The sequence below is a fragment of the Cibotium barometz genome, chromosome 10, assembly GCF_041138505.1.
Source record: "Cibotium barometz isolate CiBa-2024 chromosome 10, ASM4113850v1, whole genome shotgun sequence".
In the NCBI taxonomy this organism is placed as follows: domain Eukaryota; kingdom Viridiplantae; phylum Streptophyta; class Polypodiopsida; order Cyatheales; family Cibotiaceae; genus Cibotium; species Cibotium barometz.
This window is the reverse complement of record NC_141055.1, coordinates 60,449,265-60,462,895: the sequence shown is the minus strand read 5'-3', so window position 1 is coordinate 60,462,895 and position 13,631 is coordinate 60,449,265.

Here is a 13,631-nt window from a genome sequence, read left to right as displayed (position 1 = left end):
GCTTGAGAGGGGTTGAGAAGTGAAAAACATTTAGAAGATTAAGAAAAAAAGCCATAAAGTCACACCTTATCTCTTGTTTTGCTTGATTCTCTATTCTTAGGAGACGCCCCCAACCAATCAATTGGTTAGTATGTTGAGGAAAGCTCCAAGGAAGGTTGAAGAGAGAGAGACGCTCCAATCTCTCCAAAATGTAGATGATTTTTAGGGGATAATAGAAAATATACTTATTTTAAGGTAATACTAGCATGGTCTAGTTCACATATGAGAATACAAAAGAATGAGGGTCTATTTATAGGTGAGGGAGGCCACTAACTGAGTCCAACTAAGTTCTAGAATTTTCTAGCTTCAGTTTGGCTGAATTTGGTGAGAATACAAAAGAATGAGGGTCTATTTATAGGTGAGGGAGGCCACTAACTGAGTCCAACTAAGTTCTAGAATTTTCTAGCTTCAGTTTGGCTGAATTTGGACAAGATTTGGACCAGTTTGGCTCCCTTTTTTATTTGGTTTGATCCAGGAGAGAGGAGAAATAAAAATATCTTAATATTTTTGAGTTTAAAACTCATTCATATGTGAAATAGGCTCCTCCTTGAAGGCTCCCCCTTTTGTACAAGGTTTTTCCCTTGAGGGCAACACCATAGTTAATCTTTCTCAATACCTCACACCAATGATAAGTTTGAACTTTTGAGTATAAAGAATGGCTACATTCACACTGTGCCACTGAATGCACTTACCCATTGCATGGAAAGAAAAGAGTCAAACTAACCAAGCTACAGGAGCTTTGGCTCTTTCACCTTGACCCTAACTCAAGTCCAAGTTGAGGCAGCCAAGATTTAAGGATGATCTTATAAGAGTGTCAAAAGTGGATCATAGTGGAAGAAGAAAAAGAGCCAAATGTATAAGAAAAGGCGATAATCAAGTCATCACACAAAGTGGTTCTAAGGAAGACATAACTCATGAAGCATAAAAATTTCCCTTATCAGTGAATGATGAACTATAGAGGCTCTTAAACCCATCAAAGGAGGTGGGACATGAAACTGTTGAAACACCTCAAGTTCCCAAGAAATGTAGGTAATGACATTATGGAGGAGAAGCATTGGGTAGAGATAGCCCAAGATTTGGTTTGGTAGGAATGCCAAGCTCTACTTGAAGGGGATCCAAATCCAGTACCTCCCATGACTGGGAACCTGGAACACATGAACATCCACATGATGAATATCATGAGAGTGAGGTGAATGGATCTGATGATGCAAAGTTGGAATCGCATATGATAGGGAAAGATGCCATGTTTCTACTCATATTTCATGATGAATTGAAGACTCTTCCCATGGAAAAAAGGTGAGTACATGTGCCATATACATTAGTAGCCCCTACTCTAGCTCCTAGTGAGACTCAGGTATGAACCCAGATATATTACATGACTTTTGAATTTCTTGTCCTCAGAGATCAAGATTCCTATAGGTACCTTACTTCAATGTAATTTGGGATTATGGAGGGACCTTAAATATTGGATGGATGGTAATCTACACTTAGGTGTAGAAGAGAAAGATGAACTAGAGGAGTCTAATGAGAGTGAAGACGCGATCCCCACAAAAACATAGGGACTACAAAAGGTGCATGTAAATAAATTGGGCCATTACTTTAAAAGTGATAAGACCAATCCAGCACTACTAGTTACATACAAAGGATATGAGGTCTCAACAATACTTGATGATGATGGTGGATGTCTCAACAATACTTTTTGGCAATGTTGGAGTTAGCATGGGGGAAGCCTCCACTAGAAGAGACTAGATTGATGGTAGAATTGACAAATGGAACACCACAAAACCTATGGGAGTTCTACAGGATCTCAAGATTAGAACCTTTGGCACAGCAAGCCTTTTCACCACACCTTTGTGGTGATGGATTTCAGCCAATAGTCAGCCAATAGCCAGGTTCTTTTGATGTCATTCTAGAATGACCATAGTGTATGACTAAGATATTAATCGTATCTACATTTAAAAAAAATATCAAAGTCTCAAGATCAACCTCTGCATATCGGAAGAAAGGTACACCCAATGAGTGGAGGAATTATGGCTAAAGGGTAAGACATTATGTCATAATAACTACCCTCAACATTTGCCAGGCATGTCAAAAGCCCTCAGAGAGGATTTCCAAAAATGTTGAATTTGCACTTCTTCTAGAACCACAAGACTTAAAGAATTAGATGATGCACATATTGGCAACCTTGAATGTATTACCAAGGATATTGGACACACAACATATGTAACATATCACCTAAGTGCACGGAGGAATTTTTTTAAAAATGAGACTTACGTGCCATATACATGTAGGAGGGGATTAAACAAATAGTTGTTTAATGTAAATCATGTATGTTAATTTACATAGATGTAGTAGGGCGTTAAATAAATAGCTACTTAATGTAAATCATGTATGTAAATTTACATAGGGGGTTTGAAATTAAAAATTTAAACATGTAAACGTACAACAGGGGGATAAACAATTGTGCAAAAAAATGTAAAAACTTAAAAGTCTAAACATGCAAACATACAAGAGGGGGGTGTAAACAATTGTGTTAAAAAATGTAAAAAACTTAAAAATCCAGGTATTTTAAATACATGTCTGCACGAATTTGTTTCATCGCCCTCTCTATGCAGTGTTCGAAGGTCGTAGAGCCGCCTCCTGTCCATGTAGAGTCACAGGTTCCAGTGCCGCCTCATGCATGCAGCTGCCCTTCATCAATGTGGCATGTGGATTTTGAAATTTCATACAGTCTCACTCCTCTTACTCTTTCTCATTCGAAGCTATGCATCTGTTGGTTGACCCCTACTCTCTCTCAATTCAAAGTCGTGCTCCTACTGGACCCTAGTTGATGAGCCGTCCCCTCATGTGTTCCCTGATGTTGGTGAGCCATCTCTCTCTCTCTCTCTCTCTCTCTCATTCTTTCTTATTCTCTCTCTCTCTCTCTCTTCTCATGGATGTTTGTGTTTGCGTAGGCTATTGCAAAAAGGCACTTCTTAGTCGTCCTCTTCACCAATTGGAGTTCTCCCCTCCTGTTCTGTGGTTTGTTGGTGAGCCCTCCCTCTCTCTCTCTCTCTCACAGCTCTTTCTGTCCTCTTGTCCTCTTTATTTTTTCAGGTTGTTTGTAAGCCCAGTCATCTGTATATATGTAATGAGTGAGAGGTGTCCTCTTTTTGTTCACCAACGGAGTTCTGTCCTCTCGCGCTCTCCGAAGTAAGTGTGTGCTTTCAAAGATATATTGGGACGATGTGTAACCATTGGGAGGTGTTGGATTTTCTTCTTTTACATAATGCCTACTCTTCAAACCTAAGTGAATTATGGAAAGAGACTCAAAAATCATTGAGCAATTTGTGTTAGGAATAACATTTAATATCGAATAGCATCATTATTTGTCTCTAATATTGGTTAAGGTTGAAAACATTAAATTGATGCATGGATTTCACACATACAAACAAACTTGTGCCTTCAATAAAGTAAGATGTGTGCAAAAATGCCAACTAGCAAGGCGCTCAGCTAACAAACAATTGCTCGTTAATAGGATTCACATTAAGACATGTGTAGAACTACCAACTAGCAAAACATGAACAATTGCTCAACACAAATATATATAGACTTGAGTAAATATATATTCTTCAAGGTTAGGCAAAAAGTAAACGTAGAAGTCTTTTAAGATAGTTTATTCACTAGTAGGTGGGCTAGGTGGGAGGATTTTATCTTAGTCGTCCACCACCACGGACCAAGGTATATGGATTGGTGGGGACTTTCAAGGTGTAAGGCTCACTTCTCCCAAGGGCATTGGGACCCATACAAGATGTAAATCCTACAAAATAGTAGTCACAGCTACTTCATCACACTATACAACACAATAGAATAAATTGGTTGTAGCAACCTGTAGTGACGTTCTTGGAAAGATTTCCATATTAGGTAACTTATCAACCCATAACTTATGTGTTTCTTAATGGAATTTGACAAAATTGGTCTTTAAACCAATCTACATATTCCAAACGACGAAAAAATATAAATTTTTTTGTGTTATTTTATCATTCATCAATGAAAGTGAAACTTTGTCTGTACCTCATCAATTTCATGCTGCATGAATCTAGAGGATATCACAGAAGATGTCGATGGAGATGAGGACACACCTCATCGCCCTATCATAGGAGCTCCTAGGCATGTTGGAGGAGGTAGTGTACCGGAGGATGAGTCAGAACCTGTTTGTCATTTGGGAACAAAATAAAAATTACAGTAACTATTCGTTAAACTCATTTATATATGAGTTTGTAACTATCCGTTAAACTCATTTATATATGAGTTTGTAGTAAGAGTATTCATAGCATGTTTAATTTTTTCACTCATATGAATCTGGTAAGTATTATCTCTAGTTTTAATCTATATTTAGACTCTTTGTTTTCTGCAACCTATGTCTACGTGATATGAAATTCGATGACAGCTTGATAGGAGAGAGTTTCACAGGTCACAGTGGTTGATATATGCATTTATTTTTTATTTCTACTTCTTGGATGTGACTTTGAAATGTGTAGGAGATATTGCGCAATGGGAGAGAATACCCACCCCACTAGTATGCATCCTGAGTGGTGGAGGACCTTTCGGCAGGCAGGAGATGCGACTCAGGACACATTGGGATCAGCAAAAGGTATGTAATATTTACTCTCTAGCTATGTACTAGTGTCTGTCTCTTAAATCTTAGGTCTATGTACACATGTTTTTTAATTCCAAACATATGTCTATAGGATGTAGAATGAGCTAGGCTACAAGCTGGGCATACATCACGTCTTGGTAGGATGGGCAAGAATCATATGTTCTTTATATCAAACTGACAACTCATGTGGTTTTTAAATAACAGGTGAAGGACTATGGTCGCAACCTCACTCCTTAGGAGATAGAGACGGCCACCTACACGGTTATAGGCATCTTAAGACCCAGCTACCTCCACCAGTTATAATTTTGAAAGGAATCTAGATTAAATGTCATTCGACTTCTAATTAAAGTATTCAAACATCAGCTAATTAAGTTTTCTAAACCGTAGGAGTTGCACGGTGATGAAAACATGATAGAGGTAGATCAACAGAGTGCCATTAGGTGCAAATCTATGTCAATGGAGTAGCCTACACTAGGGGACAATGATTATGATGATGATGAGGGTATATATCATGGACACTAGAGGAACTCCTCCTCCTCGATCTATATCCCTAGCTTGTTTCGAACCCCATTTTGTATTTGGAGACATTGTACATAGTTATACGTACTATTATCCCATAGCCATGAGTATAGAATTAGGTAGGCTATGTCAGCCTCACATTCTATCATTTGTACTCATCATATTTTATCATTTGTAGACATTTGATCATTTTATATACTTTGTACTCTTGTGCGCTTACATATATTTACATGAGCTTTTATTTTTGTTCAACTTTGTGCACAAATGTAAATTGTTGAAGTATAATTATGTGCTTTACTGATGTTATAATCTGCTATGTTATACTGATGTTTGCTCACTTATGTGCTCGACTTTTGAGAGAGAGAGAGAGAGAGAGAGAGAGAGAGAGAGAGAGAGAGAGAGTTCTTTAATTTATGCTCAATCCAATTTGAGTTAAGAGAGAGAGAAGGAGAGAGAGAAAAGGAGTACTTTGATATTATATGTATGTGTGTGTAAGAGAGAGAAGAGTACTGTAATGAGAGAGGGACAGAGAGAACCGTCACACTATATTGTGTACATGTGAGAGGGAAAGAGAGAACTGTCGCACTCTGTAATGTTAGGTTTTAATTGTTAAAATATCTGTTGTGCATTGGTTATGTGTTGCCCATCTTCGTTTATGCAACACATTGAGACAACCATCTTTAAGCGACACCCAAGCAGTATAGGTGTCACTTAAGCCATGCTATTTGCGTCGCTTAAGTGATATAATAATGATGCTTAAGGGACGGCCAAGAATCGCTATTGGAGTTGCATGAGCGATGACCATAGCAACACAAATATGCGTCGCTATACGGGTGGGTTGTTGTGTTGTAGTGCACTCACGTTTCAAAATCCCATTAGTTCTCAATGCTTTTAGCAGATGTAGTATTAAAGCTAATAGCCTAGTGGCCAAGGTGTTGAAGCTTGTAAGATTGATCATTTGGGATGAGGCTCCAATGATGCATCAGTATATGCATATGAATCATTGAACAAGACATTATGCAAAGTGATATAGTGTTTAGTAAGAAAATATGCTCTTTGGTGGTGACTTTAGGCAAATCTTACTCGTTTGTGGCAAAGGGATCACATGAGGATATTGTTGATGCAATGTTGTTCTGGTTATATATTTGGAGAATGGTGAATATTTTAAAGCCCACCCAAAACATGCAGGTCATTCAGAGTGGTTATGATTATACAAAAACATGAGGGTCATTCAGAGTGCTTATGATTATACACAACTAGAATTTGTCAAATGGACTTTACAAATTGGGGATGGGTCTATAGACCATCCAAACAATCAAGGTAGAGTGGTAATTCCACCCATTGAATGTTGATCCATGGGAACTCCCTACTATTGAGTTTGGTAGAATGGGTGTACAAAGATCTTCAAAGATTGGAGGTTTATGCATGCTTCTTCGAAGACTGTACTACCCTTGCACCACGAAATCAAGAGGTTGATGAGATCAATGAACTAGCCTTGACTGCATTTGCTAGTCTTGAAAGAGAATACCTTAGTTCAAATTTGATTGTTTCTTTTGAGAATGATAGATTATTGTATGTAATTGAGTACCTGGTCTTGAAAGAGAATACCTTAGTGCAGATTTTGTTGTTTCTTTTGAGAATGACCGAATATAGTATGCAATTGGGTACTTGAAGAGTTGGAACTATGGTGGTGGTTACCCTCCTCATTGGTTGATTCTAAAGATGACTGCTCCTATTATGCTACTCCACAATTGGGTACTTGAAGAGTTGGAACTATGGTGGTGGTTACCCTCCTCATTGGTTGATTCTAAAGATGACTGCTCCTATTACGCTACTCCACAATTTGGACCCTTGGGGCAGGGACTTTGTAATGGTACCAGATTGATATGCAAGAAACTTCACTCAAAGGTGATAGAAGTAGAAATTATTACAGGTACAAACATTGGATATAGGGTATTTATCTCTAGGATAACATTCATACTATCTATGCTTCAATTGCCTTTTGACATGAGAAGGAGACAATTTCCTGTGAAGATAGCTTTTGGTATGTCAATAGATAAGTCCCAGGGACAAACATTGAGTGTGTTGGGACTTTATTTTTCCACACAATTATTCACACATGGAAAATTTTATGTTGCTATGCCACATGTTAGATCATTAAATGAAGTGAAAGTGTGTGTAAAAGATATTGTGGACCATGAAAGCAGCATTGAAGGTACAAACAAAGTCTACACCGCCAATGTTGTCTACAAAGTGATACTGTAAATGGCATCCAGAAGAATGCAAATGTAATCTATGCGCACAAAAGGTAGAGAACAAGCTATAGATACAACAGTCTACAAATGCCAGATACGACATTCATAGATATCTTTGTATCAATCAAGTAAGCATTTGGAAGGAGAATGTTTACAAAGATGTGACGTGTAATTTATATTGTCTTTCAATAAGTGTGCACCAACTATGAACAATGCCACATATAGCCACCTCACCCACCAAATGTACTAGAAGGTGCAATTGACTTTTGCACATCCCACAATAGTTCGCCCACATTTTCCCATCCTTCCTAAATGACCCAGACATTTGACCCTACTATTTTCTGGAGTCCTCGTGATTGCCCAAAAGGTTTGATGTATTGGTGCTTCCACCACACTAGTATACGTGGATTCACCACCCGCACTTGTCTCTTCATCTAAGAAATGAATCTTTCTAAGTCTTCTAATTGGTTTTCTATCTTGAATATGCACATTGAACTCTGGCCTATGGCTTGCATCATCCTCCACATCAATTATAAACTGTGAAGAACCTCTGTTCTCGTAAGGGAACTGCATCAACAAACTGTGAGGGACTCACAAGATCCACAAACACCCGACTACACATGGGTGTATGACATTCTGAAGTGAATGTCACCTCATAGAGAAAGTGGCCCCTCAAAGATATAGAGGTTATTACCCTCCATATCTTGATGTGGAATAAGGCTCACATGCTTTTCCTCATCTTCTCTATAAATGATGGCATATAAGGACTTGAACTCCTTGGGAGGATAAGATTTTTTAATCAAAAAGTCCTTGCTTACAATACCTTTTTCATTGCACAATGGAACACACATGTCAGCATCAGTAAGCTGGGAAAATAGTAGCTTGGCCTCCATGAAGAGAGAGAGAGAGAGAGAGAGAGAGAGAGAGATAATCCAAGAAACTTAAATATTTAAAATAAAAATTTTAGGGTTAGGGTTAGGGTTATGTTTAGGGTTACGATTGCTTAAATATATAATTAATAAATTAATTATTAAGCGACACAAAAAATAATTGCATCGTTATTATGTATTTATACAACCTTCTTATCTCATGGGGCAGATCACTTCAATCAAGTATGAATGTAGACACCTATACATCTTTGTGAGGAAACACATCCAAATTAGGAAGGCCTTTTGAACAACAATGGTAAAATTAGGGTATTGGTCATCTCTCAAATTTCTTCCAATCCTTTACCTTTGATTTGAGACATAGCTCCTTCTCCTCTTACGTGTTTAGCTAGATTGGTCCATTCAAATCTATGTGGACCAATGCCTACACCATCTCTAACATAATCCATTTATTTCTTTCTAGTTATAGATGACTATACAGAGTAAACTAGTGACTTATGTTATCATTAGAACATACTCCAAGCTTGGATATTGTCTAACGTTGAATTCATTTGAGAAGGACTAATCTCACTACATGGCTAGCCATCTACAACAAGAAAGGGGGGGGATGGTAAGGATAAATTGATTCTATGTATTTAATGTTTCTCATGAGTATAAGAAATTAAGAGGCATACACTAGTAAGTGAGAAGACAAAATTGTTCAAGTTAAATGATCCTCTACACCACTTAGTGTATTCCAAATAATAGCGACATAAATGATTTGACGTATACCGAGAGTATAAGAAATTAAGAGGCGCACACATCAAGCAAGGAGATGAAATAAATCAAGTTAAATGAGCCTTTTCACTTAGTGTATCCCAAGAAATACAGACATGAATAATGGAGGTGGACATAGCAAGCAAGGGGCAAAAAACGTGTGGGTCAAATGATCCTATGGGCTTGGTGTATCATAACAAATAAACATATAAAGACTTGTAAGAATAAGATATATTTCTCTCTCTCTGTCTCTCTCCCCCCTCTCTCTCTAACCTGATCTTGCTACCACATCTCATGAGAGGGGAAAGTAGAGAGAGAGAGAGAGAGAGAGAGAGAGAGAGAGAGAGACATGGTAGCAAGAGCAGGTTACAGAGAGAGAGAGAGAGAGAGAGACCATATAGCGAGAGCATAGAGGAGTCACTTGCATTGACCGTCTATGCCAATTTTTGGTCCTCTACAGAGGAACACACACAGAAAGGAGGTGAATCTGATCAGATCAAATGAGCCTCTATGCTTGGTCTATCCTAAGAAAGAGTCTGAGAGGGGGAGAAAGAGAGAGGGGACAAGGGAGCGAGCAAGTGAGTGAGTGAGAGAGAGAGAGAGAGAGAGAGAGAGAGAGAGAGATTAAATCAGTCACTTGCATGCACAAACCTATGTCTACATCAAATTTTATGTCCTCTACAGAGGCACACACTAATAAAGGAGGTGAAACTGGTCATATTAAATGAGCTTGTACATGCTTGGTATCCCAAGAAATGGGTACATAAATAATGAAGATGTATATTACAAGGAAGGGGTCTAAACAATGAGGGATAAATGATCCCTATGTGCTTGGTGTATCCCGATATATATATATATATATATATATATATATATATATATATATAATATCACTAGGGATAAGGGTCAAATGATCCTATACATTTGACATATCCCAATAAAGAGAGATAAAACAATTTATAGTGACAAACAACACAAGACCATGAAAAGGACAAGCTTGATATGATAATAAATAGTATGGGGATAGAGAGAGAGAGAGAGAGAGAGAGAGAGAGAGAGAGAGAGATTTCTATTAAATGTCTTCAGAAGGCCATAAATTTGTAGGAGATAAAAGTTATGAAGTTGTGTTACAAAATTTGGTAAACAGATGAAATAACACTTTTGTGTAGTATGTATATGCCACGTCAGATTACCGATAATCGGTAATCTGACGTGGCACTACAAGCTGGGACGAGAATCGGACGTGGAGAGGGCTGCGAGCGTAATTGATGTGAACAAATTTTCATCTTGCTTCTGTCACCTCAGATTGCCGATGCTCCGCAATCTGACATGGCAGCTTATGGACGATCTCTTTGCCTTAGCGCTCAAGGCCCACATGGCTGCTTCACAATAACTTCATTGGCAAGGAGATAGAAGCATTGCAAAGGGCACAAGTGGAACCTATGATGGTAACTCTGCGACCTTTCCCACCATGGAATCAAGGTCTTTGGCCATATGCACATCCCTCCCCATCTATTCCACCTCCATTTTATCCACTGCCATCTAATGCATCATTTCCTTACCATGTTCCTCCACGTTTTATGCCAATTCTGACATATTCTCCAAATTGGATAGCACCATCACAACCCCTTCCTTCTCAAGGGCCACATAACAAAATTAAGAGCTTGAGTATACCTCCATATACTTGAATGACTCTAGGAATGGAGGTTTTATTTTGCACTACAATTCTCATACATCTTCTTTTGTTATTTATGAATGACTCTGGGAATGGAGGTTTTATTTTATTATTTTGAACTATATTCTCATAGCATCTACTTTTGAACTATGATTCTCATGGCATATTCTTTTGACATTGTATGAATGAGACTCTAGTAATGGAGGGTTTACATTGATATTTTGAATCATCAATTTTAATTTGCATGACATAATCTATTGTAATTTTTTCATACATGGAGAGAGGGGGAGAGAGAGGGGAGGGGTGTATCTTTTACCTTGTATAGTAATTTTGAGTTGCATCAAGAGATAAGGAGTTAGCATAGGGATGTAAAGACATAGAAAATAAGACAGGGGGTTTAAAGAGAGAGGGAGACAATGGATGTAAGAGTGAGATCGACAGAGAGAATGAAAGAGGGTCCTAGGGAGAGAGTATGAGAGTGAGGGAGTGAGAGTAGAGAGAAAAAGCGCTCTTGCCATTTTGGAGGAATCGTTGCTGGAAAATGCTCGCCAAAAAATTTTCCTCATCAACCTCCATGGCGCCTTTGGTAAAACCACCTTGTCATTGACTACCCTTGTCCATGCATTTGATATGCTTTAGGTCATCCCTTATTACATGGATGTATTTTTTACCAATTAGATGGTCCCAAATCATTGATTCCACATTCTTAAAAATGTGCATTGGATCCAAAAGATGATTTATTCTTAACTCTATCCAATGTGGTAGACAATAGAAGATTGAGTACCTTTTCATGCCCGTAGTAGGTGCTGTGCTGGGAGTCACCCTCCATCTCTCGTCCCACTATCCATCTTTCCACCTTACCTCTAATGGCATTGTAGGAGGCGAATGCCACATGGTTTCCCACTTTGCACCTCTCATCACAATCGGAGAAATCTCTGATGAAGCATAATTAGGGTGGTCTGGAGGAAGAAATCTGCAATGTTCATCATACACCACTTTTTTTAGTGCATGTGATTGTTTGGATACAAGTGATGGACCACAAATTGGACATACATTATATCCTACAATTGTGAGAGACCTACCAAAATAGCATGTAAGGATTGAAAGTTAATAGACATTACAATACATTAGAGTTATAAATGAATAATTTTTGCATGCTTGGATAAGAATCATTTTATGAGTATGATGTACCTGAGCACTCCACGGGTACCTGAGCACTCCACGGGTATAGCCTGAAAAATCATGCATAGTCCACATCAAGACACCCTTGACCATTGCATTACGGCATGAAATTGAACGAGAAACATCATTCACCCTTATGCCTCTCCATAATTGCTCGTGCTCATCAATCAAGGGCTCAAGGTATACATCCATATTCTTTACCTTGTGCTTCTCGAGAATAAGAAACGCAAGCATCACATGACCCTTCTTCATGGACCTCCATGGAGGAATACTATAATTCACAACAACAATAGGCCATGTGTGTTGAGATATCAAGCTCATCTAGTGAGGCGGTGGACACTGATGACTCGCTTGGGGGATAGGCCCCACACTTACACCACTGGCATGGTTGGTGAGATCATGGGTGATATGCGGCTAGTAGGATGACACGCTATGTGTGACAGCCATTCTAGAGACTGGCATAGTTATAGCGCCAGCTCATTTAGTTGGGTTCACACTATAGAGAACCCTAGTATGTATTTGGTTGAGTACCTTTTCATATGGTGTGTACTCTTATCTTTGTATATGGTGTGTTGAGTGTTGTGTGAAGAAGAAGAAGATTTTCAGCCTCTCACCTTGTGTGTTCTCTTTTAGGGTTTTGTGAGTGTGTGTACGCTTGCAAGAGCTCAAGCTCTCTTCTCCCCTGCATCTTTTCATGGTATCAAAGCCTGGTTCATGCTAAGGGCTGAGCTGCAAGCAAGAGAAGCATAGGAAGCAGTACGAGGGTAAGAGCTTCAACTACTCTTCTCTATTTGTGTTGGCGACTACACCCTTGTTGTCAGGAGCTCTATGGGAGGCACTGACAAATGATCTCTGATTGAGGAGCTTTCTTCGCGGGAGTAAAGCTATAGGGAAACTATACAATCCTATTGGACAAAAATTTTCGGGCCGAAAATGCGTTTCGGGCACGTTAGGACCTCCGTTTTTCGAAAAGTAGGCGATTTCAAGCACTACGGGTACATCATCGATTCTCTGCAGAACCTGTTTTAAGAACTTCAGGAAGACAGATTGGTTGTGCAGACGTTGTGTGTACTGCAAGGAGGTCAACAGTTGCCATTGGGTGTATGCATGCACATTGAGGTCACTGGTTGTGACATTTGAGTGTAGTACAGTACCGCTGTAGAAAATATAGCAGTTTATGCAGGACAAACCAGAGTGGTGTTTCTGGTAAATTTGTGTGTCTAGCAAGATGTCAAATGATGGCATAAACCAGATTGTTACTGAGAAGCTTGATAAGAACAACTTCCATGCTTGGAGGTTCAGGTTGACAAATTTCCAAATGGGAAAGGGTTACTGGGACTATATAGAAGGTGGGCATGAAGAGGCACCGGAGAGAGATCAATCCAACTGCTACAGATATGAAAGAGTTCAAGGATTGGAACCAAGGAGCCAGAAAAGTTATGTATTGGCTCTCTATCAGTATACAGGACACCATGATTGGGCACATACAGGATGCCAAGTCCCCCAAGGAGGTGTGGGACACCTTGGTAAAACTCTATGAAACGAATACCAAGGCACAAAAGATACAGTTGAAGAATGAACTTCATACTGTGGAGAAAAAGAGTATGTCTGTGAATGACTATGCATTGAAGATCAAGGGTATTGTGGAATCCCTTGCATCTATTGGCGTTTCAGTAGAT